General features: G+C 35.1%; 1 long non-coding RNA gene across 1 annotated transcript in view; it reads left to right on the top strand.

Annotated features, from left to right (window-relative positions):
- LOC116658527 overlaps positions 1 to 6,883 on the top strand; it is an 18,073-nt gene extending 11,190 nt beyond the window's left edge. The window contains exon 3 of the long non-coding RNA XR_004313803.1: positions 6,874 to 6,883. This is a non-coding gene — a long non-coding RNA (uncharacterized LOC116658527). The remainder of the gene's footprint in view (positions 1 to 6,873) is intronic.
- The last annotated feature ends 19,913 nt before the right edge of the window (positions 6,884 to 26,796 follow it).

The following is a 26,796-nucleotide window of genomic DNA, read 5'->3' as shown; positions in this document are numbered from 1 at the left end:
ACCTGGTGTACTATATTAGAGAAGTTATGTTTTATTCAGTAAGATCAATTGACTAATTTTAAGCCAATTAGTATTGTCAGTTTTATAGTAAAGAAAACTCATTCTTAAAATGCCATAGTATATCTAGAAAGCAATTTTTATACTATGTAATAAGATAATTAAAGGATTACAGGACTGAGCCTTTGTTTCTTTAAGTAGGAGAGATTTGAACATACTTATGTAAACTACCAAACATGAAAAGGCTGAACTATAGGAGAGAGACGGAATAATTGATGGAATGGTTTACCGGGGGATAGGATGCCAGCTGAAGGATTAGCAGGGACAGAACCAGGAGTACTTCAGTGCTAGGTGGGAACAAAGGAGGGGAGAAGTGAGGAGGTATCTATGATATCGAAATGAGCAAATGAAACTGAGACAATTCTCATGGGCTTTACTTAATTTGTGAACGAGGTAGCCATATAGTCATCTGGGAATGATAAAGGAGGTAACAGCTGACCATGCTTAAATGAGATTTTGGACTAATGGTTGAGGAAAATGGGAGCTAGAGATAAATGTGGACAGACAGAAACAGGATTATTTGGCGGTGTTAAAGATCACCTAATGTCATCAATTTATAGGGACTTCAATAGAAAACTGTTCTGCTGATAGCACTTTGCAATCATAGGAAAGCAGGAGGCAGCCATTTGGTTGGACAGGTACAGGCCTGGAGTTATGTCATATGAAAAGGGCACAGGTAAAGGGTCTTGACAAATAACAGCTTTTGAAGCCTTGAATCACAGTGCCTAAGGCTGGCTGCAGATGGAGTTAACTTTCACAGTTTCAGAATTATGATTGGTACACAAAGCATCAGCCCATCATGTTAATACTCTTCAGTGGTTCCTAATTGCTTTGCATGTTAATGCAATCTATTGGTAATCAGCTTTAATGTCCTCCAACTGTTAGCTCTTTTATCAGAACAGTTGCGGATGTTTTGAAAGGGAGAGTCTCAGGCAGAATTGGAATGAACTATATGGAACACCCAGTTTATGGAGGCAGCCAAACTGCCAGACTCTGTATTCCTTCTTTTGTTCTTCTGAAAATGTTTCCTTATCATCCACAAACTTCCTCCACTCTCTTCTATCTCAGAACCTTCTGTTGTTCATTTAGTCAGTCAATAAATATTGGAATATGATACAGATACTGTAATTAAAATTCAGTCACCTGAGCTGCAATGTTTAGTCTTAGCATTTCTGAACATGGAAGAATTTGAGAATCATTCTTGGTTTTAACATGTTGGTAGCAATCAGGTGTACCTGGGGCTTTTCAAAGCCAATGGGTCCTGCTGTATAACAAGGCGCCAAAAACTCACGAGGAAAAGTAAGATAACTATGACACCAACAAGGGCAAACATCTCCTGCTTGGAGGGAAAAGACTCATTTGCACTTTCAATCTCTCCTTCTCTCATAAATCCCTTTACTGTGAATTATGAGATTTGGTGGGTGTAGTATTAGGGGTTTTAATCTATATGAAACTCTTAACATTTATTTATCTGAGCTAGACTTGAGCCTCTTCCTGCCTCTTCTCCCACCAGCATCAAGTCCAAGAGGACAATGACTGGCTTAGGGATCAGCTAAAAAATATTTGTTACAGGAATGGATGAATCATGCTAGCAGATAACATATGCCTAGTAAAACTTTCTAGGCTCTACAAGCCAAGAATGGGTTCTGTTAAAATCCAGTGACCCCAGGGGAACCATGGCTCCTGGTGAGTGAGGTTCCTGAAATGATGAACAGAAATTACTAGAAACTGTCTGTGATGGGAGCTTCAGACAGGTCGGCCATTCTCACACCCTCTAATGTGATTGGCCCCCACCCCGTTCTCCAGTTTCCATCTCAAATGTCCTCTAGGCAAACTGCATCAGTGAAACTCATTGGAAGAATCCAAATCATTGTAAATGACTTCCTGCCTACCATCACAATCACTGTTAAAGGCTTCACCCACTTCATTTACTCTGCTTCCTCATTCCCCAGTGCTATCAAGTTCTGGAAGAAACAGAATTGTGTGATGATGTGTTAATTATATTTTTATTCCTTAACAAATATATCTAGTGCTTAGGAGACAGCGTGGTTTCCTGCAAATGTTAAAAATAAGCAAATGAAAAAACATAAAGCAAGTAAACAAATAAAACCTACTGAGTGCTACTATATTCAGATCCTTGGAATAACACAAAAGCCATTGTTCTGATGTCCACGTATTATACCTTTCATTATTTTTTCCAGCAGTAAATGTAAGTCAAGAAATTTGTTATCTTCTAATATTTCATAGTTTTTCACTCAATGACTTTTGATAAATGATATAGCTTGGGGAGATAATTTTCTTAGGGACCTTATTTAATTCTCATCCTAAACCTATAAGATAAACATTACCTACATTTTGCAGAGGGGTAGACCTCAGGTTCCAGGAAATTAAGCAACCTGATAATAAAAACAGATATTGTGACAAAAGAAGGGCATTCAAATAAATGATAATTCAAATGCAAGGCCAGGTAGGCATGATGATCACCATTTTAAAGACAGTTTTGGTTCAGGGAGAGAAGGTGTTCTGCCGAAGGCCACTCCACTAGTACTAGTGTGTGACGTGGGCCGGCATCTCAGCCGGGGCTGTCTGCGCAGCGCGCTCTTCCTGCCTGCCTGACTTGTTTAACGAAGGGCTTTTCTCTCAGCAGGGCACCATTCCTGAGCGTGTACAGCCTCCCTGTAACAGGGAAAGTACTGCATAAAATTGCATGCTGTCTTGTTCAATTATAAGACAATCAGTGCCGAGGACACCTTACTGGCTAAACGTGAGTCTTCATGCCTCTGTTCTTTTACCAGCAGAGTTTAGTCTTGCTCTCAGGAAAGTAAAACATGATAAGCAAAAACAAGTAAAAATTCTATGACTGCTTCCTGCCTTTGCCATTTTGTTTCCTCCGTGGCTAGTGCCAAAGTAACCACGTACTACCCAGCCCCGAGCAGAAGCATGCCGACAGGTCCTGGAGTTCCACCACTGTGTTCATCCGGGCTGTGCAGTTAGATCTTCGCTCAAATGGAGATATGCTGTGAGAGACGCTGAGTGGAATTTTTCAAAAAGCAGTGAGGATCCCAGTGACTGTTTCTTCCTGACATTTGTTGGGGAAGGAATAGCAGGAAAATAAAATAAAAATGAAAAATCGTAGTTTCTTCCATATTGCCGTGTGGTGGTACTTTTCTAGCTGTGTTCAGCACACATTTAATCACATCAATCTAGCTGATAAAATAAAAGCTCTCCTCCCTTGGCCCCATGCTAATTATTCTTGTTAATTATTTTTTAATTACCCTTCTATCACTGCTTCTAGAACAACTGTCATAATTTCCACCTGAGAGGCTCCAGACATGACATACCTATAAATGTAGTGTAAAGGATGCTGGCTGGTGTGTGAATGCTTTCAAAGGAGACACAGAAGGGGAATCAAATCCAACCGCAGCTCCTGCCACATTAGTGCGGCTGAGTCTCTCAAATTTTTCCTGTTAATTATTCATTATAGAAACACATAAACACTATATCCCTTAATTAGTTAAGGGTTCATGTTACCTAGTTCATATCTCTGCATTTGTCAGGTGTCTGACAGCATGTTGGATGAAGCAGAGCTCAAATAGCCTGCTGCATTGTTTAATCTTACTTCCAGAATTAAAAAAAAAAAAAAAAGACTGGATGCCAACTAATTATGTGGACCTTTGAGGTTCGCCATGTAATAACTAGCTCTTCTGTGTTGGGGTGAAGCCATTAGCACTGTGCTGGCAGTCTGTGTTGTGGGTGGGTAGGACACAAAGCCATTGATTTGTGTTCTCCACTCTCAGGTAAGTTATAATCTCAATAGCAAGGCAAAATATGCTCATGTGAGGTTAAAAAAAAAATTAGAAACCAAAGGAGTGGTAAGAATAGGAGTCCAGAGGAGACTCTCAGGGCAAAGTTCAGATACAAGTTTAGAGGGCTTAGTGGCAGCAGTAAACATGGGCTCTTCAGTGGGCAGATGGCCTGACTGAATTGAAGACTGTGTGTAAGAACCAAATAGGTAAGGTAAATACAGCCTATATATTATATAAGATGTTATCCATTTGCTCAGAATATCCTTGGTCAAAATCTGTTTCAGAGGCCTGAAGCCCTGCAATACTCATAATACAGCTAGTGAGTTTTTTCTTCTCTTATGTGAGATTAGTAAATTGTACCTGAAGTCAGTCCCATCAAAATCTGTGTGCTTGTGTTTCAGAAAGATATATTTTATATCATTGTTACAATTGGAACATGTAATATTTATAAAGTTTCTTGCAAACTCTTTGTCCAAAAATTAGTCCAACCTCCTTGTTTAATTAGTATGAAAGTTCAGGGAGGGAACTATTGCTCAAAAATATTCCATGTGAGACCATCACGTTTGCTTGAATGTCATCTCTGCTTATCACTTCTAAGAGAGATGATAAGAAGTCTGTTTCTACTACCTAAAGCAGGCAGTCAATTGAAGGTAAGCCATAGTGCTTATTCTCAAAGAGTTGGAGTATTTTGTTATTCTTGAATAAAGGAGAAAACTGATCATCTTTAAAGCACAGTGTCCAATAAAGTGCTATAATGTCTCAGTGTCCTGAGATGATTGAGCAGTGGAATAGCACTGACTGGTCTGCAGGTTTTTTCATTTTCTAAAGACACAGCTTCATTGCCTTTTTTTCCCAACAAGAATTAGAGGCCAAACTTAGAGAAGAGTTACTCCTGATTTTGATAATGGTATAATAGTAGTTCACATGCATTATCATATTTAACTCCCACACAATTCTAGGAAATAAGTACAATTATCACAATCATTCCTGCCGTTAGACATGAGTATGAGAGGCCCCCACTCAGTGCTCTGAGCCACAGAGAACACTGCAAATCATAGATGCTGAAACCAAGGAAAGTTTTTCCTTTTCAAGCTAAGATTTTTGTCTTATTTTCTCTTTTTTTATGTTTAGAATTATACTACACAAAATTATGGGAAATAAATATATTAGCCAAAATGGATGCCCCAGGCCAGAGGGTACTACCTGTGGTGTGTGTGTGCATGGATGTCTTCTGCCCTGGGAAACTAGAGGAAGAATTGGTGCTCTTGTTTTACATCTGGCTGACCCGAATCACCACTGCTGGTGTCCAGGCAGACCAGGGTCCCTCCATAGCTGCATCCTCTTCCTCCCTACTCCACCCCCTCTCCCCAGTCTAGTTTTGATAGATGCTTAGAGCCGTGTGTAAATCCTGAGTCAGAAAGATAGCCCTCTGGCACTCTGATCACCATCCAGGAGGCCTGGGAGCCTCTGCCTTGCCTGGCCCCAGCAGATCTATACTCCTACCCAGGCTTGCAGCAGGCAAGGGCAGGCTCTGGGAGAGCAAGGTGGCTCTCTGGCCTCTTGGTAGTGAGCACATTCCAGAGGAGTAGCCTTGCGGGTGGGAGAGGGGAAACTGAGTGGAAACTAGGCCAGGTAGGGGGCACAGTTAATCTGGTAACTTCCAGGTGTTCAGACATGTGGTTCTTGGCCCTCATTTGTCCTTTTTGCCCTGGGCTGTGCTAGTATTAGGGGAAACCTGTTCTCAGTTCCACAGAGGAGCAAATTAAGGCTAAAGGGGATTAAATTAATTGCTCAATGGCTGGTGAATAACAGCGTTGGGATTTAAACACTGATCTGCTGACTTTAGAATCTCAAATTTGGGGTAGGGATGAGGCAGTTTATGGAGCAAGCACCTCGAAAAATATAAACTTATGTAATAAATGGAACGTCATATAGAAGTCTGAAGAGAAAAGCAACAGGAGATTAATCTTGATGCATGAGAATTGGCCTTCGTTCTTAATCTAAAGGTTTCCAGAGGATTGTTTCTTAAAGTTTGATTCACCAAGTGCTAATAGTTTTCACATGTATGCACAACACAAAAAAATATTCTCAAATTAAGGGGTAGGAAACTCCAGGTTAAACAAAGGAAAATAACATTCTTTATTGAAGCCCCTCTACTTACTTGGATTTCCATGGAATAAATAACATGACTTGTTGATTGACCTGTTTCTGTGGAGCAGTTTTTTGTTGAGGAAGGAGTGACTCGTAGCCCCTTTCCTGCCGACTCTTCCTCTGGAGGCAGTGGTGGGGAGCAGGCTGATAGCTGCTCTCTGACCCACAGTGGCCGAAACTGATGGTTCCTACATCTGACTAGCACTGGGGCCTCTGGCCAAGAGAAGGCAAGATTGAGCAGCACAGTCCTGCCATCACAAGACTGGTTTCTAAGTTACAGTGATGGGCCTGATGGCTAAGAGAATTGATTTGAACAAAAATTTAAGAATGCTTGCTTTTGGGGGTTAAGCTTCTAGGTTTTCCACATAAATGGAAAATAAATTGAAAGGCAGTACCTTTATTTACTTCTATATTTCTGTTTTGGGAAAAATAGCACAAGAAATGATCATCCAGATACATTTGGACAAAGTCAGACAGGAAAAGGAAATGAAAGTTATTGAGTGTCTGTGCCTGTAGGCTAGTAGTATTAGAAACAAAACCTCCATCCACAGCATGGGTGACAGAAGAAAATTATGAGATACAAAGATTTTATATATATAAAAAAACAGTCTTACTGCTGCAGGATAACAGAAAAGTCTAGAACATGTTACTATGCAATGTGCTTGCAAATGGAAAGCATAATGAAGGAGTATAAATGGGAGCATTGTTGACTGATTTTCATATAAGAAGAGTAAGTTTAAGAGAATAAGTTAGTGCTTTTCTAAAAGGTTTACAAATAAAGCTACTAGAAGTAGGTATACTACAGACCTCTAGGGCAAAATAGATAAGGCAAAGAAATGTGTGACGTGATAAGAGCAAGAGAAGATAACAAGATTAGACTTATTGGAGATCTCAAACTCTTTGCTGTGATATGTGATTGTGAAACTTTTGAGACAAGGTTAGAATGAGGGAAAAGGACATGATGGAATTTCTAAATGCAGATCATACTTTTTTTTTTTTTAACTTGCAAAGCCTCAGCTGACAAGGTCTGCTCAACAAAGTTTAGTTAGGGTAAAATTTCTCGTCCATCTCTAAGTCAGTGACCAGAATTCTCATGTACATCAGTAGAAGGATAAATCAGTGTGAAATTCTGTGTAGTAACATCTGTCCAAAATAGTCATTGTGTCTTGCAAATGTACAGTCATAATCTCTGTGCCAACAGTCCCCTGAAGATGTCCCCAATATTCAGTGTTATTCTCAGAGTAGTACTAGCTGGCATGCCCAAAGTTCTTCATGGCAACTGTGAAGAAGTTGTCTTACAGTTAAATGCATCCAATCTGAGGGAGTCCCTGCTTGGGCTTCAAGGTTATAGTCAGTAGGCTTTCGACAAGCTCCTGGAGTTTAGGAAACAAAAGAATCAAATTAAAAGAACAATGTGAATAGCTTACAAAGTTTAACTTAGTAATTAACCTTGGTATGTGTATATATGTGTAGTTATGCTGCTGATTTTTATGAACTTTTTATATAGGTAAGCTTGTTTATTAACAATCCTCTCAGTAGGGATTGGTTACATCGTTTGGAATCCTGGGTGGGTGGGAACCAAATTGTAGCCATGGTTCACAAATTCATACCTTCCTCAGCCTCCTTGAATTTTGTTTCTGCTCACTGAGTTGGCTGTCTTTTTCCATAAAACATCTAGTTCTGAATATATCTTGGCTCTGTAGCCCTTCAGACTCCTTTTTCATTTTATTTAAGCCTCGATTTCATTGTGCAAGTGTTTTTGCCTTTACCATCACTGCTGCTAGCCTATCGCTACTATTAGGCATTTTCATTTAGCTCTGTCTCTGCCACACACCGGCATTATACTAAGGGGTTAGAGAGAGCTCTCTCTTTAGTCAGGAAAAGTGGCAACTTTTCCTTTTGTCTATTGCATTGAAGTTTTTCTAGCATAAAACTGTGAGCTACTGATGTAACAAATTTTTTCACCAAACAGCAAATTCAAACATTTAATTGCAAACCACACATATTCATTGAATGCTTAATATGGGCCCAGTACTAAGTAGTGTCAGAAGAAAATATACCTTCCTTCAAAAAACTCATAATCTAGCAGAGGAGTTAGGTAAGAATTACATGGTGTGAAAGCTGTCATAGAGGTTTTGAAATGCTCTCCTTGTCCTCTTTGACAGAACACTGTCTTGGTTTTCTCCCTGCTTCTCTGACTTGTTTATTTTTATGTTTCCACTGCAGTCTTGTACTCTATGGCCAATAATTCAGAGTTCCTCTAGGGTTGGTCCTAGCCCACCTTCTTTCTCACCCTATAGATTCTCTTCCCAGGTTGTTTCTCTTTATCCATGTCTATTATTTAATTTTTCAAAAAAAATTTTAATTGAAGTATAGTCAGTTACAATGTGTCAGTTTCTGGTGTACAGCATAATGTCCTAGTCATGGATATATATGCACATGTATTCATTTTCATATTATTTTCATTAAAGGTTATTACAAGTTTATATGCAGAATACTCATAAGTTTTCCCTTTACTAAAAACTCTGCTCTGAGTTTCAGACCTTTATATCTTAATTTTTATTTGACATTTCTCCAGGGAATCTCCAACTCAATATAATAAAAGACTGAACTCAATATCCAACCCCCATCCCTCAAAATCTGATCATGCTCCAGTACCACAATGTTAGTGAATGGTACCAACATCCATTTCCTTGTTCAAGCTGGAAAACTAGGGACCATCCTTTTATATCTTCTTTTTATTTGTCTCTAATGCTCAATCTATAATTAAGTCCTTTTGGTTTCCTTTTCTAAGTTTCTCTCACTTGTATTATTATAGTAGACTACTTTCTCCACTCCCAAATCTAATTTTTCACACTGAAGCCAGTTATCCTTTTAAAACTCTAATCTTATCAGAGAATTCCCTTCTTAAAATCTTTCACACTTTTCTACTGTTATTTTTTAATAATAACCATATCAAGATATAATTTACATACCATAAAACTTACCCTTTTAAAGTGTGCAGTTCAGTAGTTTTTAGTATATTCACAGAAATGTGCAATTATTATTACTATCTAATTTAAAAACTTTTTTATCTTCTAAAATAGAAATCTTGTATCTGTTAGCAGTCACACTCCATTCTCCCCTCCCCTCAGCCCCTGATAACTACTCATCTACCTTCTGTCTCTATGGATTTGCCTACTTTGTATATTTCATGTAAATTAAGTATACAATACCATTGCTTTTTGGATAAAGACAAAATTCATCAACCTGCTTTAAAACCCTGCAGAGCATGGCCTCCAGTTTTCTCATGTCTCACCATCTGTTCTCCTCCATTCTCTTGATTTTATTTACATTGGGCTTCTTTCCTTACTCCCCACTTGCTATACTTCCTACTGCTAAAGGTCTTCACGTGTGTGTTTTTCTCTTTCTCTTCTTATCTAGTAAAATCAGCTTCATTGTTCCACCAAAGCCCATATGTTACTCTTTCAGGGTGGCCTTTCCTGACCCTTCTGGCTAGGTCAAATCTCCGTGTACAGGGTCTGATGACACTGGGTGCTCCTACTTTGCAGCATCTGTCACAGTTACAATATCCACTTTTCTTTTGTAATTATTTGATTAATGCCTTTTCTTAACTGGTCCAAGCTCTGCCCTAGTATCTAGCACAGGGTCTGCAACACGGTAGGAGCTGATTAAGGTTTTCTTAATGAATGAAAGAAGTTTGAAACAGAAAGATTTTCAGAAAATAGCTACTGAAGTTGAGCTGACATTAGAAAAAGATGAGAAACAATGCAAAATTTGGTAGTGGGAGAAGGCAGCAGACACTAATGAGGTTGCCTTCTGGCATCCTGAGGTATAACTGGAGCTTATCCTGGTGCACCTTCCTGCCTCACCTTCTCCATCTGTAACATGAGGAATATGTTTGCCTTTTTATGTCCCAGACTAATTCAAAGACTCAAATGAGGTAATGTATTTGAATAAGGTTTGTAAACCTTATGTCACAATTATGAAATTAAAAAGTGTTCTTATTAAATAACTGAGAAATAGATACTTAATAATCTTTGTTATTTGTAGGATACAAAACTAGATTGTGTGGGAAATAGGAAGCATGGTAACTCTTTCCCATTGGTGTATACACCATATATTTGTCAATTATAAAGATTAAATCTCTCATACTAATTGATAAGAATGTGAAAGGCACTGTGCAATTTTATGGAAAAGAGAAGTGATTGGATCTAAGATAAGAAAGATGACATACGTGAATAGCAGGATCATAAGTAGCCGAAATAATAAATACTGGGCAGAGGTCTCTAAGATTATAACTATGACTGAACCAATTACAATGTTAAGATGAATTTGCTGAGTTGGAGAATGTGAGACTTAGTTGAGAAGAAAAAACAAAAGCTATGTATGAATATGGATGTTTCATTTGAAAAACCCTATTTTCATTTCATATTTTTGATTAAATATATTATAGCACAGTCATTCAAGTATTCCTCTGAGTTTCTGTGTGCTTAAAACTCATCAGTAGGTTGTGTGGGATAAAAAATTTATGTGGAGACCAATCACAGTATCCTGGAGAGGTTGAAATTAGTGTTAGCACTAAATTACAGTGACTTTAATAAATATGTGCATGTAAATATGTTACATCCATTAATATATGATCACTGTGGCTGAACTTTTGATTTGGTTATACATACCCAGGAGCAGAAAGATCACTTATGGACACTTAAATTCCTACTATTATAGAATTTTAGGATAGGCAGGGCCTCAAGCATCATCATGTTATAATCCAAAGAGGATATGGCTCTCTTGCAGGTTTGTGGCTAGTGGTTAGTGGACAGAAACAGGCCTAGAGCACAGGTATTGAGATTTCCAATCTAGTGTTGTTACTTTGCTACTAAGTCACTAAAACAGTAACTTGAAGTATCTAGTTGGTTTCATCCCATATGAGGCTGGTCTTCATTTCAGTTCTACATCCAGAGATTGGCTTGTTTACATTTCCACTTGCGGTCATTGTGCAAAGGCATCTAATCTAGCTCCAGCATTGCTACTCTTTGAATTTTAGGACCATCAAGATGAATGTTCATTGCATGATTACTCAGGGCTTTCAAGTCTAAGAATTTATAAGCAGCCAGTCTTTAGGTTCACAGAGAAGCATCTTGGAACAGCAAAACTATGAATAGTTAGGGTAGTCAGCCTGTATAATTAGCTTAATATCTGATTTATAAATACAAATGGGAGAGGGGTACACACGTATTTGAGTAAACATGTATTTTAGTAAAATAAAGAGCATGAATGAAAAAATACATGAACAAATACAGGGAAAAACAACTAATGCTTACCCCTTTTCAAGTGAAAAAAGAGAACTTTAGAAAGTTCTAATTGGTACATTTGAAGTATTTCAGAAAATAGTCCATTTATAGAATTAGAACTGGCTGCTATGTAAAATAATCAATCAGAAGGCAAGTAATTATTGTAAATTAAAGGTATGATGAGTAAAATTTTAAAAAATGAATAGAAGGGCTAAAGGATACTGTTGGGAAATAGTTGATAAGGTGGAAGAATGAAGAGGAAGAGAAAAAAGGGAGAGGTGTAGAGGGCGATCTAGGAGGTCTGATACTTCCCTAATAGGCTGTTAGAAAAGAGAATAGAGGCAATGGGTGGGAGAATAATCAGAATAGCTTATCTTTTCCTGGATGAATAATAGTTATAATTTAATTGAGGCAAAGTTCAGCATCAATTATATTTTTATATTTTATATACGTATGTAAGCACTGAGAACACTTATCACAAATAAGAAGAAAGAAATGGAAGTTTTAGTGTAGTAATACCACTCAATTCTTTGAGCTCTTTCCAAGTTATATGATAAAAATTCATATAGGAACCTATCATCAAAAATATTTTTATTAATCTATCAGCTGACAATTCAACTGTGTTCCCTTCAGTTTGATCCTGACTAGCAAAAGGCTTTGTCACCCTGTCATTAGAGTCAGTGTCATTCTCAATTTATTGGCATTTACCAGAAGGGCTTTTGCTGAGATGTATTCAATAAACTCGTTATCAATTTTGATACACATTTACCAATAAACAGTTTTCACAAAATTATTTCTTTTCATGCACTTTAAATATACTATTGTTAAAATCTCAGAACTACAGAATCAAGTGATTTATGGAAAATGTTTAATTTACCTATTTGGCAAAGCCAGTTTTCAAATCAAATCAATCAGTCAAGTCAGATTTACTCTCAGGAAAAGTCTGACTTCATTTCTTAATGTAATTACATGTGTTAATACATGTCCTCATGACATGCTCTCACATCTGAATTCTAATTCTGAGAGAGAGAGTCATAGTGGAGAGTCTTGGCAAGACTATTGCTTGTATGAAATAAAGCAATTTTGGAGCTGTGTAAGTGATAGGAATTTAGGGGAAATTTCTTAAAGTGCATAAAAAAGTAAATATATATATATGTATATATATATACATATATATATATAAAATATATACATAAGGTCTAAAAGAATATAAAAGCAGGCAAAGGGCTAGAATAATAGAAAATTGTTAAAAGACTGTTACAGAGGACAGGGAGCAAGATGGACAAGGACGAGGCAAGCCCACTGTTTCCCTAGATGGTATATTACTCAAGATGATAGATACTTCTTTGCTCAGCTATTTTTCTTCCATATTCAAGAGCAAGAAAGTTAGTTTTCCAATTAGAAAAGTAGAATTAAAGTCTGAAATACATGATGAAACAATAAATGACACTGATCACTGTTATATAAAAATCAATCTGAATTCTGATAAATGACCTTATAGTTTATTGAAAGGACTTATAAGCACAGTTGCAGAATTTCTGTCAGCAATGTAAAAAAGGCAGTAATTGAGAGGCAACACACAAAGAGACTAATGCTTTTCTTAAAAAGTGTATCAAAAAAGTCGTAAAAATTGGGTGTTGATACACTTAATGTCAATGCTAAAAACTGCCTGGAGCTAAAAATTATAAGTAGTTAACTAATGATCTATTTAGAAAAATTCTCTTGTCTTTCCCTCTCTCTCTAGGACCAGTCAGAATCACCAGTTAAAACCCCTGGGAACCAGATCTCAACTCAAGGTGAGAAGAATCTCCTTAAGACTTCCAGATCTGAGCCAGCATCACAACCACTGTGTGCTCAATGCACTCAGTGGACAGACTGAAGCAGGGTCAGCATCATAGTCGGAAAAATTCTTTTTGGGTGGGACTTCATTTGGATGATTTCAGGTTTGGATCCCAATTCTTAGTTCCTAGAATTCTATACATCTGTCTTGGGTAAGATGGAATAGACCTGCTTAAGAAACACACATTTATTTGAATGCTTTTCTAGGTCTCCCGCATTAGCATTTAGTGGGAGATGGTGTGAGGTTGTAGGTCCAGAGGTGTGTGGAAGCACACATGTGCATCACTGATGAGGCTGGGGACGGAGCAGGAATTGCTCTCTACAAACCTGGGCTGTGTGGATCCTCAGCACGCTCCGCAGGGAAAGACTGATGGGATGTGGGGCTTGAATTCTCTGCTGTTAAGATTTATCTGCCTCACATACTGTCTCTGGCAGGACCCTGCTGTTTTTGTGTATTTGGAGGACCTACCTAGACAGTTTGGGAATTACCCTGCATCATTGACAATGATCTCCCTTTTTGTTTGCTGCTATTGTGTGTAACTTCTCACACTGGCTGGAAAAAAAAAAAAAAGTCAGTTATATGTTTAATTGATCATTTTTAGTGCAGAAAGAAGCCTACACTGGCCTCCTCCCCACTGTGCTTATGGCTTTCAGTTTCTGGCTTTGGGGAAGAGAATGACTATTCAACTTCCCTTCACATTTGAATACTGCATTTGTAGGAATTCATTAGTTTTCCACAGGAAAAAGTATTGAAAGTTACAGGCATCATTCAAAGCAAATATGGAGTCACTTATAAGACAGCTCTAAAAGGTGTGTGTGTGTATGTGTGTGTGTGTGTGTGAATATTGAGATAAATAGTTTCAGGTACCCATTAAAGTGAAGTTGCATTTCTGTGTCTGTGACCGGCCTACTCAACAACTTCCTTTATTTACAAACCAGAAGCTCCAGCTGTTTTATTAAAGACTGGGTGTGAAAGCTGAAGTGCCTTGCCAACACAGACATCAAAGGGACCTAAGCGTACTTTCCTCCATATGTTTTAGATCATTTTTTCCCTTCATGCCTGGTATCAATCAGACAGAGTGCTAGAATGTAATACCTCACACCTTGAAGATTAAACACCTTCTCAGCTGGTATTTCTGTTTCAACTTCATTTCCTGCCGCCTTCTATCATGAGCCCTTTGCACCGTGTCATGTACAGTCCTGGTTTCTGCCTGAGCAATGAGACTATGTTTTTCAAAAGCATTTTTTTCCTGCAAATAAGTAGACTCTGCCTTGTCTTTGACGTGTGCTTAGTTGCTGAATGAATAGCTTTGTTGGGCAGAGAGATAAGATTATAATAGAGTCTGTAATAATGATGCCAATCACGAATGGCAGGAAGGCTGTTATTCTTGGACTGTTGTATTTGTAAATCATGCTGGATTCCCTACGGCTTAATCTAAAAATGCCACCTTGTCAGTGGTAGGAGCTTACATTTTGAATTCCCAAGAAAAATATTTCATAAAGAAACATCCTACTCTTTTTACTGTGTAATAAATACGTTCCAGGAAGGACTCATGTTATCTAAGGAATTACCAGGTGGCATTTTCATTTCTGTACCTCACGCAGCATGAGTTAGGCAGTTACCATGTTCTCTTATGTGTGGAGTGATTCTTATTTGTATTGGAGGGTTTATATATGTGTGTGTGTGTGTGTGTGTGTATTTTTGCTTTAGTTTTCTTTTTCCTTGAATTGGAAGCACATGTTCTAAGATGGGGTAGGGAGTGTGTTTGGGAGCTCTGTGGAGATAGAGCAGACCTATGAGGAGGAAGAGGCAGGGTGAAGGACCAGTTAGGGGTGAGGAATCTGCCTTTCAAAATAAGAAGACTTGGAGGTAGGTATTCAAAGAAAAGAAAAAAAGAAGTGATTCCAGACAGTCTATAGATCTTCATGGAGTTGATGTGTTCTTAAAGGTAAAACACCAAACAAAATAAATCAGATTTTGTGTTTCATTTGCCTTATACCTTCAGGCTGTTTCTTTTTCCTTCTTTCTTTCCTTTTTATCCTGAGAAGGTGGCTTCTCCTATTTTGGTTTACAATTTTTTCTGTCCCTTCTCTATACACCTCAGTGACTAAAAAGCAGAATAGTCCCTGCTTTGTAGCTATAATAGCAAAGGAACTGTGGACTGTTCCTATATCAGCAAATGACCCATTTCAAAGCATGTTCCTATGTAAGACCTAATTGTGAGGTCAGGACTCACAATTAGAAATGATAGCTAACATTCTGTAAATAACCCCTTAAGTGAATCAATATTTAAGAGAGCCCTGTGGGAAAATTATAAGGAAATTATAGGCAAATTTGGATTTAGAAAGAACATCAGATTATTTCACTCTATCATTGCAGTTGAAAGATAATAAAAATGAGGCTCAGAGAAATTGAAAATTATGTTGTAAGGTTTGTGGAACAAGCTAGCTGTGAAATCCTGATCTCTTGAATGTCATTTTTGCAGTCAAGCTCTTGAATATGCCTGGTATCTCCTGTATGTATAGGCAAAAATAATGCTGTGTAGGAATGGAATAACAGCATTCATATTTTACTAATGGGAACCCTCTGGATGCTGACTAGGTCCATGATGTAGTCATGCTAACTGAGGGTGAACTGAGGAAGATTAATAGCACGAGAGATGATGTCTAGTCATGTTCAAGTTTCTCAGCTTGATGCCAGTGTGGAAAAAGCAGACATAAACCCAGTACTCACTGATTTAATGAGAAAGAATGAAAGGGATCTCAGTATAAAAAAAATAAAGATTGAGAAACTTTATCTTCTTAAAGAAGTCTAAAGAACAATGACAAATGATGACATCATGTGATTCTGGAGCAGATAAAAATAGCATTAGCAGGACAACTGATAAAAGTCAAATAAATCTATAATATTATATAAATAGTATTTTATGAAGGTTAATTTTTGTGATATGTATTATTAAATGGTGATTATTTAAGATAATGTCCTTTCAAAAAACACACAATTATATAGGCAATTAATCAAATGTAAATTAGCAACTCATTTACAACTTACACATACATGTGTGTATGTGCATGTTTATGCACATATGTTTTGGTAAAATACATAGATAGAATATGAATGAAATTTGTAGAGTTTTCTCTTTAATATTTTTTCAAATGTAGTGTAAGTTTAAGGTATTTCAAATAAAAGGTAAAATAAATCTGAGGAGAACATGGGGCGCAGCATGCTGCCATGAACCTCAATTCACAGATTCATTTACGTAAGTGAAGAGAAGTGAAGAGGTCATGACATTAGAAAGAACATCATGGCAGCAGGGATCAAAGAGGATGCTTACAATACTTCCTGACACCCAATTTTGTGGAATGTGGAAAATGAGCCACCCCAGGGAGAGGGGTGCAAAGACGGTAATAGCTCAGCACCCTTTTAGTATGCATGATATTCAGGATTCAATCCCCAGTACTTCCATTTTTTAAAAAAGTATTAAAAAAAAGAAAGGAAATGAGCAACCTCTACTTGAGAGAGCTTAAGATAAAGTGCTGTATTCAGGAAAATGGTAAACTAAAATTATTTTATTACTATTATTGGAATAGAGACTAGATTCTCAAGCAAAGATAAAGGTAAGCTCATATATGAATAAATTGATTTTTTTTCAGTTAGTATTGAAATTAACATACATTATGTAGTTATTGTTTCTGTGTGAAACTAAGTGGCTCCTATTGGGACTGGGCATAGATACTTGGCCTCATTATACCAACGAAACTGAGCCAAATGCCCCAGACCCAGTAAGCCTACACTCTACAAACTGAGTGATTAACAGTATGGATTTGGGGAAAAGAAATTGATAAATTAGTAAAATAGGTCCCAGTTTGGAAAACATAACCCAGTGAGAGTAAAGTAAATAATGCACTCCAATTTCAACTAAAATAATATTTTTTATGCTTGATTTAATTTTAAGTCCAGGTTTTATTAATTCAATTCCATGATGACTGTAGCATAGTATGAAGATGAAACAAAATGCAATTTAAACTTGATTTTCCTACTTTCTGTATTCTGCCATTGTCTATTTTGAAGATAATATCTAAATTTAATCTTACGTACAAATAGCAGTGAAATAGAAATTAAAATAGTGCAACCTCTCTATTTGTCTGAATATAGGGAGCATAGTAATTAATAAAAGTATTTTAACTGGTTAAATTTATTTTTTAAATGTAATTATGTGGAGTTAGATGATGTATTTATTTGGAGTTGGATGGAACAGTTGACCATATTCTAACATTCAATTAAGTATTCCTGTGGCATAAATCAAATTATTAATTTTGAAATTACTTCTTGAAAAATGCTTTGTTTATAAGTGATAAACCCAAATTATTTTGACAGCATTCTGTAATTTGTCCTGTGGCTTCTCCTGAGAACTGAAATTACTCAATATCTTAGTGAATGTTAACACCTTATCAGGTAGTGTCTTGGACAAAGTTATTAGGGGACAATTAAAATTGTCTTAGATTTCAAGGATATTGACGTACCTTCGAGGACATGCTGTATGAAAGATGTGTTCTATGACACTGAAAACATATCAGTCAGAGTCCCAGCTGGAGGCGTATGATATATGCAAATTAAGGTAATCTGAAGTTTTTTTTTTCTTTTTAATATGGGGATTCCTTATAAAGATGTTAGTGAGGTGGAGTGGAATCTTAAATGTCAGTGCAGATTCCAGCACTAACAGAAATGGAAAAAAATGAAGGGAGGGTGGGGTTATGGATACATAGGAAAGAAATGGCTTTGAAGATTTGTCATCTGTATTCAAGGAATACAGCCAGCTGGTGTTGACTCTCTTGGGAGGGATCCTGAGGCTAGTTTTCCTGACCTATCTCTCCTTCATCCTTCAGTGTTCCTCTTGAAGCTCACCATTGATGCAGCTCAACCAGAAGCCAGAGGGCCTGAGAGTCCTGCAGACATAGCCCGCATGTGTGGCTGTCTTGGGTCAAGAGCAGGGCTGGCAAGGTAGGAAAGTGGACGTGGAGGAAGAAGCAAGAAACAGCTATATTTAGAAGAGTTTGAGCATTGATGAACAACCCAATAAGAATAATTTTCTCTTTGGAGCTGAGTCTGAAATTTATTTAGGGGTAAAAACAAACAAAATGTGCACATAAGGAACAGGTTCAAAAGGAAAATTTCAGCTGCCTGTTTTCATTTTGATCTTAATCATAACAGTCTTAGACCATCGGGGCTGCTCTAATGAAATAGATGTAGTGGCTTATAGACAACAGAAATGTAATGCTCACAATTATGAAGACTGGGAAGTCCAAGATCAAGACACGGATAGATTTGTTGTCTGATGAGAGCCTGATTCCTGGTTAATAGATAGCTGTCTTTTGGCTGTGTCCTCGCATGGCAGAAGCAGGGAGGGAAATCCCTGCAGACTTTTTTATAAGGGTACTAATCCCATTCATGAGGGCCCTGCTCTTATGACCTAATCAACTCCCCCCAAACCCATCTCCAAATAACATCACAATGGGGATAATTCTCAACCTATGAATTTTGGGAAACTCAAATACTCAGTCTATAAGCAATAACTAAACAGCAAATGAATTCAAAAAGAGGAAAAGTGTAATAGACAAATCCAAGTTACAATTATCTAGCCTGGAGTGTGGGGGGTCCTGCATGAAATCTTTCACAGTTTCTTATATCTCCCTAGGTACACACATTATGTATTTGCACACACACAGTGTGTGTGTAAGTACGTACGATGTATAATCCACACTGTGTATCATACATAATTTATATTTTCACTGATTGTCACATAATACTCAAGAAATAGGATTACTGAACAATGCCTTATAGAGAGAACCACAGTAATTAATCCACTCAGATAGGCTGTTTATTTCAAGTGCTCCAGTTAGTGCTAGTTATATTTGTTATCCTGCAGCTGTACCTATAAATATTAGCAGTTTAAGACACAGACAGTCACTCTTACCTGTAACTACATTCTGGAATTCACAAATCTATACATTAAAAAGCCCAAGAAATTATTCTCTTTACACATTTTGCTATGATTGATTCTATATTAGTTACAGATGCTTCAGTTTGGATAACCAAGAAAGAAAATTATTGTAAAGCATTAGACTTTTTTTTAATTGAAGTATAATGAACATAACTATATATTAGTTTCAGGTATATGATGTAGTGATTCAACATTTATATATACTACAAATTGATCACCATGAAGTAACCGTCTGTCACCAAAGTTACTGCAATTTTATCAACTATATTCCCTGCAGTGTACATTATATCCCTATGAATTATTGATTTTATAACAGGAAGTTTTTACCTCTTACTCTCCTTTACCTGTTTTGCTCATCACTCCCACCCTCATCCTCTCTGGCTACCACCAGTTTTTTTCTCTGTGTCTGTGAGTCTATTTCTGTTTTGTTTTTTTAGATTCCACATATAAGTGAAATCATATGGTATTTGTCTTTTTCTGACTTATTTTACTTAGCATAATGTTCTCTTGGACCATCTTTGTTGTCACAGATGACAAGATTTCTTCTTTTTAAGGCTGAATAATATTCTATTGTGTATATATACCACATCTTCTTTATCCATTCATCTATCAATGAACACTTAGGTTGTGTCCATATATTGGCTATTGTAAACAATGCTACAGTGAACATAGGGCTACATGTATCTTCTTAAATTAGTGTTTTTATTTTCTTCAGAAAAATACGCAAAAGTGGAATTACTGGATCACATAGTAGTTCTACTTTTTAGTTTTTGAAGAACCTCCATACTGTTTTCCATAGCAGCAGCACCAATTTACGTTCCCAGCAACAGTGCAGGAGGGTTCCCTTTTCTCCACATCCAGCTGAACCTTGTTATTTGTTGTCTTTTTGATAATTGCCATTCTGACAGATGTGAGGTAATACCTCCCTGTGTTTTTGATTTGCATTTCACTGGTGATCAGTGATACGGAGCGTCTTTTCATGTGTCTATTGGCCATCTGTAAATCTTCCTTAGAAAAATATCTATTCACGTCCTCTGCTCATTTTTTAATCAGATTTTTTTTTATGTTGAGTTGTGTAAGTTCTTTATATACTTTGGGTATTAACCATTGTTAGATATCTCATTTGCAAATATCTTCCCTCATTCAGTAGGCTGCCTTTTTGTTTTCTTGATGGTTTCCTTCCCTGTGCAAAAGTTTTTTAATTTGCTGTAGTCCCATCTGTTCAGTTTTGCTTTTGTTGCCCTTGCCTAAGAAGACAGATCCAAAAAAATATTGCTGAGACAGATATAAAATGGGATTTATTCCAGGGAACCATTAGATTTTTATATCACTTTTATAATGAAATACAATTTTTTGAAATATAAACATCATAAGATGACTAATTTTCAAATTATTTAATGATTAATAGTAAAACTCTTCTGATTATACAATGAGCAAGTACGAAATTTATAAACATTAATAATAATTATGACAAATGTAGGAAATGCAAAAGCAAAATGACACTAAAATACTGATGAAAGTCAGTAAATGGTCTTATTACTAAATGGAGAAAGGAGAAGGTAGTGATAAACTTTAGATTTTGGAAATTTCCTTTCAGGAAACAAATTTTAGTTATGCTTTATTTTCTTTATTCTAGCATTGCAGCTCCCTATCCATAGATATTCTAAATGTGTTTATTTGATAATGAAACTTTGTTACTATACAACAGTAACTGATTTATCAAAGGGAAGTATAATTGAAAGTTATAAAATAGATCACTGAGTCATAATTTAAATATAATTGTTAATTTGATTTAGTTGAATTAAAATTGTGACTGAGGTAATATTTTTCAAATGTATATATCTCAAAGCTTTCACAAAACTTATTTTCAACAAACTGTTACTTAATTGTGTAGTGTTAGTTTATAAATGAATAAACTAAAATGTTCCCATTAAAGTATCATTTTTAAAAACATCGGCAAAAATAGTGAGCTTTATCTTTTAGTCAGTTTTTAAAAACTGAATGCATGATATTTCAAATGATTATTTCTGAGTCATTGAAGTAATGTCATTAACTCCATTCTTTGATTACTATTAGTCTTGTAACAATAATCATGAGGAAAATTTTTTCTTGTGTTTTTAAAAAGCACATTAATAATCAGATTTATAAATCAATTTAAAAAGTGTCAGTGAAATGTGATTATGGAATTAAAAATCCCACAGTCTAAAAAAATAAGAGAATTCAGGTAAAGACACAGTAAAGAGAACAGTTTTATATAATATGAAAAGGTTGGCTAATAAACTAATCATATAGATTCTACAATTCTGATTTTCACAAAACTCTTCATGTAAGGAAGCTAGGTGATTATGTTTTATAGATTATGAATTTAAAATAGTCTAATAAATAGTGGGGAATGCTGGTAGTGTGGAAAAATAATTCTTTATTAAAAACCCAGAAGATAAATTTATTACTATATATCCTTTTTATTACCTAAACTGAAATTAAATTTTATATGATAGCTACTGCCTTCATTATTCTAATCATGACCTTAGTTTTTATTCAAAATATTTATTTGCAGGGGAGGAGCACTGCAATTAATTAAAGTTTAAGTATTTAGTTCGTATAAAGAACTGGACACACCAAAAACCAAACTCATATATCTGTTTTAAATAGATTATACTATAGAAAAAGAGAATTATTGATCAATCATGGTTTAATGAAGTTCAACTATGCCTTCCATTGACTGTATTTTAATCAACCCCCAAGAGGAAAAAAGGGCATATGAGGGATTCCCAGAAATGAGTGTGAAGAGGAGTAGCAACCAAAATGGAAAAGTTCATAGCAGCTTTCAGGAGAATACATAGAAAATGTATTCAATCAGTAATTCAGGGAATCTTCTTCTTTCTATGATTTGAGTTATTCATCTATAGATATCTATTAATTGATATGTTAAATATCCAGAACTCCAGGGAGAAATAATAAAAACTGTGTACATTAGGAAATTATATCTAAAAAATAGTTTCATTATTTTGTGCTTTAAAGAACCAAGTTGATAAGTAAATACATACTATAATATAATTTGAATGATATTTAATTTCTCATTGGCTCAAGTCTATAAAATATAAAAAATCCAATGCTATAGATGTTAAGTATTTTTTAAAGAAAAGATAATAAAGGAAATAAATATTTATGACTAACAGACTTCTCAAAGAACAGTTTATAAATGCAAGTTCATACAACTAGAAATGATGTCTGAATGTAAGAAACAGAGCATTGGAAGTCATTCCATATTTAGGGGCTGGGAAAACATTACATATGTATCATGAGTTTATAAAAATCATTAAAATCATTTGCCTGAAACAAATTTTAATAGACTTTATTAATTGGCTTTGGTTGGTCAGTTTGTTGTAATTTCATGAGCTGGTAAATCTCCTTTAGAAATTGGTGATTTGCCTAACTTTTCAGCTTTTTATTATCTATTCACACATAGTTTGAAGGGAAGATTCATGTACAATGTACCAATTTACATTGGCTCTGCTAATTATCTTTATTATTATTACTATTGTTATTATTTATATGTTTCCTGATTTCATTTTGTTACCATTACGTAGATCTCTTTATTTTCTTATTTTCACCATATCTTGCTTTTGTTAATTGTTTAAATAAAATGTATCTTGTCTGGAGACTTAAAAAATTCAGTAGCTTTTCAATTTTTTTGTAACTGTAATTATTGCAGAACCTTTAAGCCAGAACATAACCAAATGGAGGTTGTAAAATAATTTAAATACATTAAAGTGAATTAGTCTTGACTTGTGTATTCTAAGATACCTGTGGGCACCGTTAGATTACTTCCTGACACAATTGTAGTCACAAGAGCAGGAGATCAAAGAGATTCCTCTCCTTTTCAGTACTTCTAGGGTTTGGATTTCACATACCATTATTTCTATAGCAAATGCTCCATTCTCATCTTTTGTCTCTTTTTATTTTACCTGTCTCCATCTTATAACAAATAATAGCCTTTAGAGAACTTCAAAAGAGTTTTGTACTTTAGAGGAAGAAAGGCAAAAAAAAAAAAAAAAAACCATGAGAAATTAGATTAACTTTTATGAGAATAAACAGATTAATACAGCAGAAAAGGAACACATTATTTAATGGAATCTGAAGAAAAATAGGAAGTCTGGGACATGCAAGAAGTTAATAGCATTTATGATCAATGCAAGTCTGCAGTATTTTTTCTCCCTTCTTAAAGAGGATCGACCCAGATTACAGGGATGCTCACGAATATCATAAATCTGGGATCCTTCTTCCCAACAGTATTGCAGAAAGGTATTCAAGGTGCTCTAGTTTAGAGGTTAAATGTGACTTTCCCAGGACTTTTATAGCACTATTAGGACTAATATCTAATTACAGATGGAAAAAAATATGGTTTTGTCTAGGACTAAAGAATGATAAACATTGTGTGTGTGTTTTAATAGGAAAATACACCTGAGCTCCAAAGACCCTATTAAGAAAGGATACTTGGGGTATAGCCATTTGGATGTTGGGGGTCAATCAATAACAATTTTCATTTTACTTTAAACAATCCAAGGTCGTTAGTTGGAACTGTATGATATCAAAATAAGAACCTGAAAAACAAAAAGATTATTCTTACAGATATATTATTTTACATATACAAGTTTTTAAAAGAGTTTACTGATATTTTAAGTTTAGTGAATTTATGAAAAGTACATATATACAAAATATCCATATACCTTTGCAATTATATTTATTATCAGTCATTTTTATAAAAATAAGAAGAAATTGGATTTCCACAGAATTTTCTTCAAATATAATGAATGTTTCAGACAAGGATATAAAGGTTAAGTATTGCAGGGTATATATATATATATAATACATATTTTTTTGACATATAAAGGAAAATATTCCCTAAAATTCTTACAAAAGAAATCCTTAAAAATCACATTTTAAAGTCTAATCAACCTTCTTTTGAATAGCTTAGTTCATAAAAAATTAATGAAAGATCCAAACCTAATCTCCCATCAAATCCTTGGCTAACCCCTGAACAAGATGCCATGGAGCTTGGTGAAAAAACACATCTCAAAGCATGAATAAGTTGAACAGACATTTATAGCTACTTAATACAAGGCACATATTTAGCAGTTTGAGTATCTTCAACATAGAGGGCCTTGGGAACCACATCAGTCTTTCCAGTGAAACCTTAAAAGAACTTTGCCTAACAAGTGGAGATTGCATTACGGATCCATGGATTCTATGGAAGATAAGAGCAAAAGTGAAACAGGCCCACTCTAAAGCCCTAAATTCAAAACTTTATACAAGTTAAAGGTGAGCAGCCAAAAGTTTCACCATCTGCTTGAACAGAAATCATTTCTCTTCAGTGAAAATAGAATAACCAAGAGTCAACAATATATCATCCAAAAGTGTCCAATAAACCATAAAGATGACTAGGTATATGATGGAGTAGGGCATATGACTACGACTCATGGACAATAGAAAATAAATAAAAATAGATCCTAAGAAAACCAGAGATAGAAATTAGCAGTCAGAGGGTTTAAAGCAGCTATTGTAAATATGTTTAAATACCCGAAAAAAAGAAAATCTTAATAAGTAAAAAAAAAAAAAAAAGGGAAAGAAAAATTTTAAAACAACAAAATTGAAGATTTAAGAAATTAAAATTTACTGGATGTGACTAACAGGATATTGAAGATGACAAAAGAAAGGTTCTGTGATCTTGAAGATAGATTAATAGAAATTATCCAATATAGATTACAGAGAGAAAAACAGATTGAAAAAACGAATAAATTGGATGTCCAATAGGTCTAATGTATGTTTAATTACAGTCCCAGGAGAGGAGAGAAAAATATGAGAAAGAGAAAAAATATATACATATTGAAATAAAGACAAAGATGTCCAAAGCATGAAGGAAAACACAAATATACAGATTTATGTCACTCCAAAATCCTAAAGCAGGCTAAATGAAAATAAAATCACACCTAGGCATATTATAATTAAATCTCTTAAAAGGAGAGATAAAAATAAATATCTGGAAAGCAGCCAAAGAAATAATGACACACTGAATATAGAAGAATAATGATACAGATAATAGTGAAATTCTCGAGAATCAGAAAAAAACAAATGCTGGCACACTGTGAACCAATGTCTTTAGGGTATATATTGGACAAACAAACAAGTAAAAACAAAAATTCTATATCCAGTCAAAATGTCTTCAAAAAGGAAAATAAATCAAAAATATATTCAGAAAAGTAAAGAAAACAATTTGTCACCAAAAGGCCTGCAACACAAAAACTGCTGTGGGAAATTTTCAGACAGAAGCATATGACTCCAGATGGAACTGATCAAAGGACAGACTCAAGACACTAGATTGATAGGTTGGATAAATGAGAAAGACTAAGTTTGTGTTTCTTCTCTAATTAATTACTTTAATTATAGAACTGATAATTTAATGCAAAAAATATAACATTTTATGGTTAAGTTTATAGAATATATAGATGTAAAGTATATGGCCATGGTGCAACAAATTTGAGATAAATGAACAACTATTGTTGCAATGTGCTTACATTTTGCATAAAGCACTGAAAGATTAACTTTATATTCTAATAAATTAAAAATACACAGAATAATCCCAAGAGCAATAACAAATTAGATATGGAACTGGATAGCACAAAGAAATTTAAGTGGAATATTAAAAAGAAAACAGTTGTTCAATCCAAGAGAATGATGGAAAGGAGATAAATAGAAACAGAAAAGCGAATAAATATAGACAGATAAATGATATATATAGAGGTAGATAGTAGGAGAATGGTAAATATTAGTCCAACTACATTATAATAACATCAGATAAACAGAATTAACAGTATATAATTCAATTGAAAAGTATATATCATCAGACCTAATTTTAAAATAACAATAATAATTTAAGCCGGGAACAATTATTCCTTTCACTAAGAGATATGCACTTTAAATATAAGTATACAAATACTTTTAAAGTAAAATAAAATCTATGCAAACATTAAACATAAGAAAGGTAGTGTGTCTACATTAATAAAATAAACTTCAAGACAAACCGTATGACAAAAGATAAAGGAGAACATTTAATATAAGGTTAGAAAAGAAACTTTCTGAGGACTATTCTTCAAATAAGCCTTGTCTACAATTATCACTCACATATTCAGAATATCTATTTTATTATCCCATACCAGAAAATGTTTCCTGATCTAGGATTTGTAAGGATTTAATATTGTAAAGTACCTAATGTTCAAACTGTCATCATTCAAAATACCTGTTTGAGCTTGAACTGTGTAGTTTTTAGCTGTCATTTATTTGTAGGTCAATGTCATAAGAAGTAAGAGGTAATATTAATGCTACATGACAGATGCTAGAGAATTCTTGTTCTGATCTGCACAAGCTCTTGTGGAACAATGGGAAATCAGAGGAAGAATAAGAGGTCATCGGCAGCCAAACCTGGTCAGCAAGATATAGAATCCTTCATCTTTCTTTTGTTCCCTCAGTCCTACTCTCATCTTTCAATTAGATTATTATGAATAGATTCAACAGAAAATAAATGGAGCTATCAAAAATTAATTTTTTTCAGGCTACTTCCCTGAATTTCCAGACAAATATTAGTATTTG

Source organism: Camelus ferus, chromosome 2, assembly GCF_009834535.1.
Source record: "Camelus ferus isolate YT-003-E chromosome 2, BCGSAC_Cfer_1.0, whole genome shotgun sequence".
Lineage (NCBI taxonomy): Eukaryota > Metazoa > Chordata > Mammalia > Artiodactyla > Camelidae > Camelus > Camelus ferus.
The sequence above is the reverse complement of the archived record's forward strand: the minus strand, read 5'-3'. Positions and strand labels throughout refer to the sequence as shown.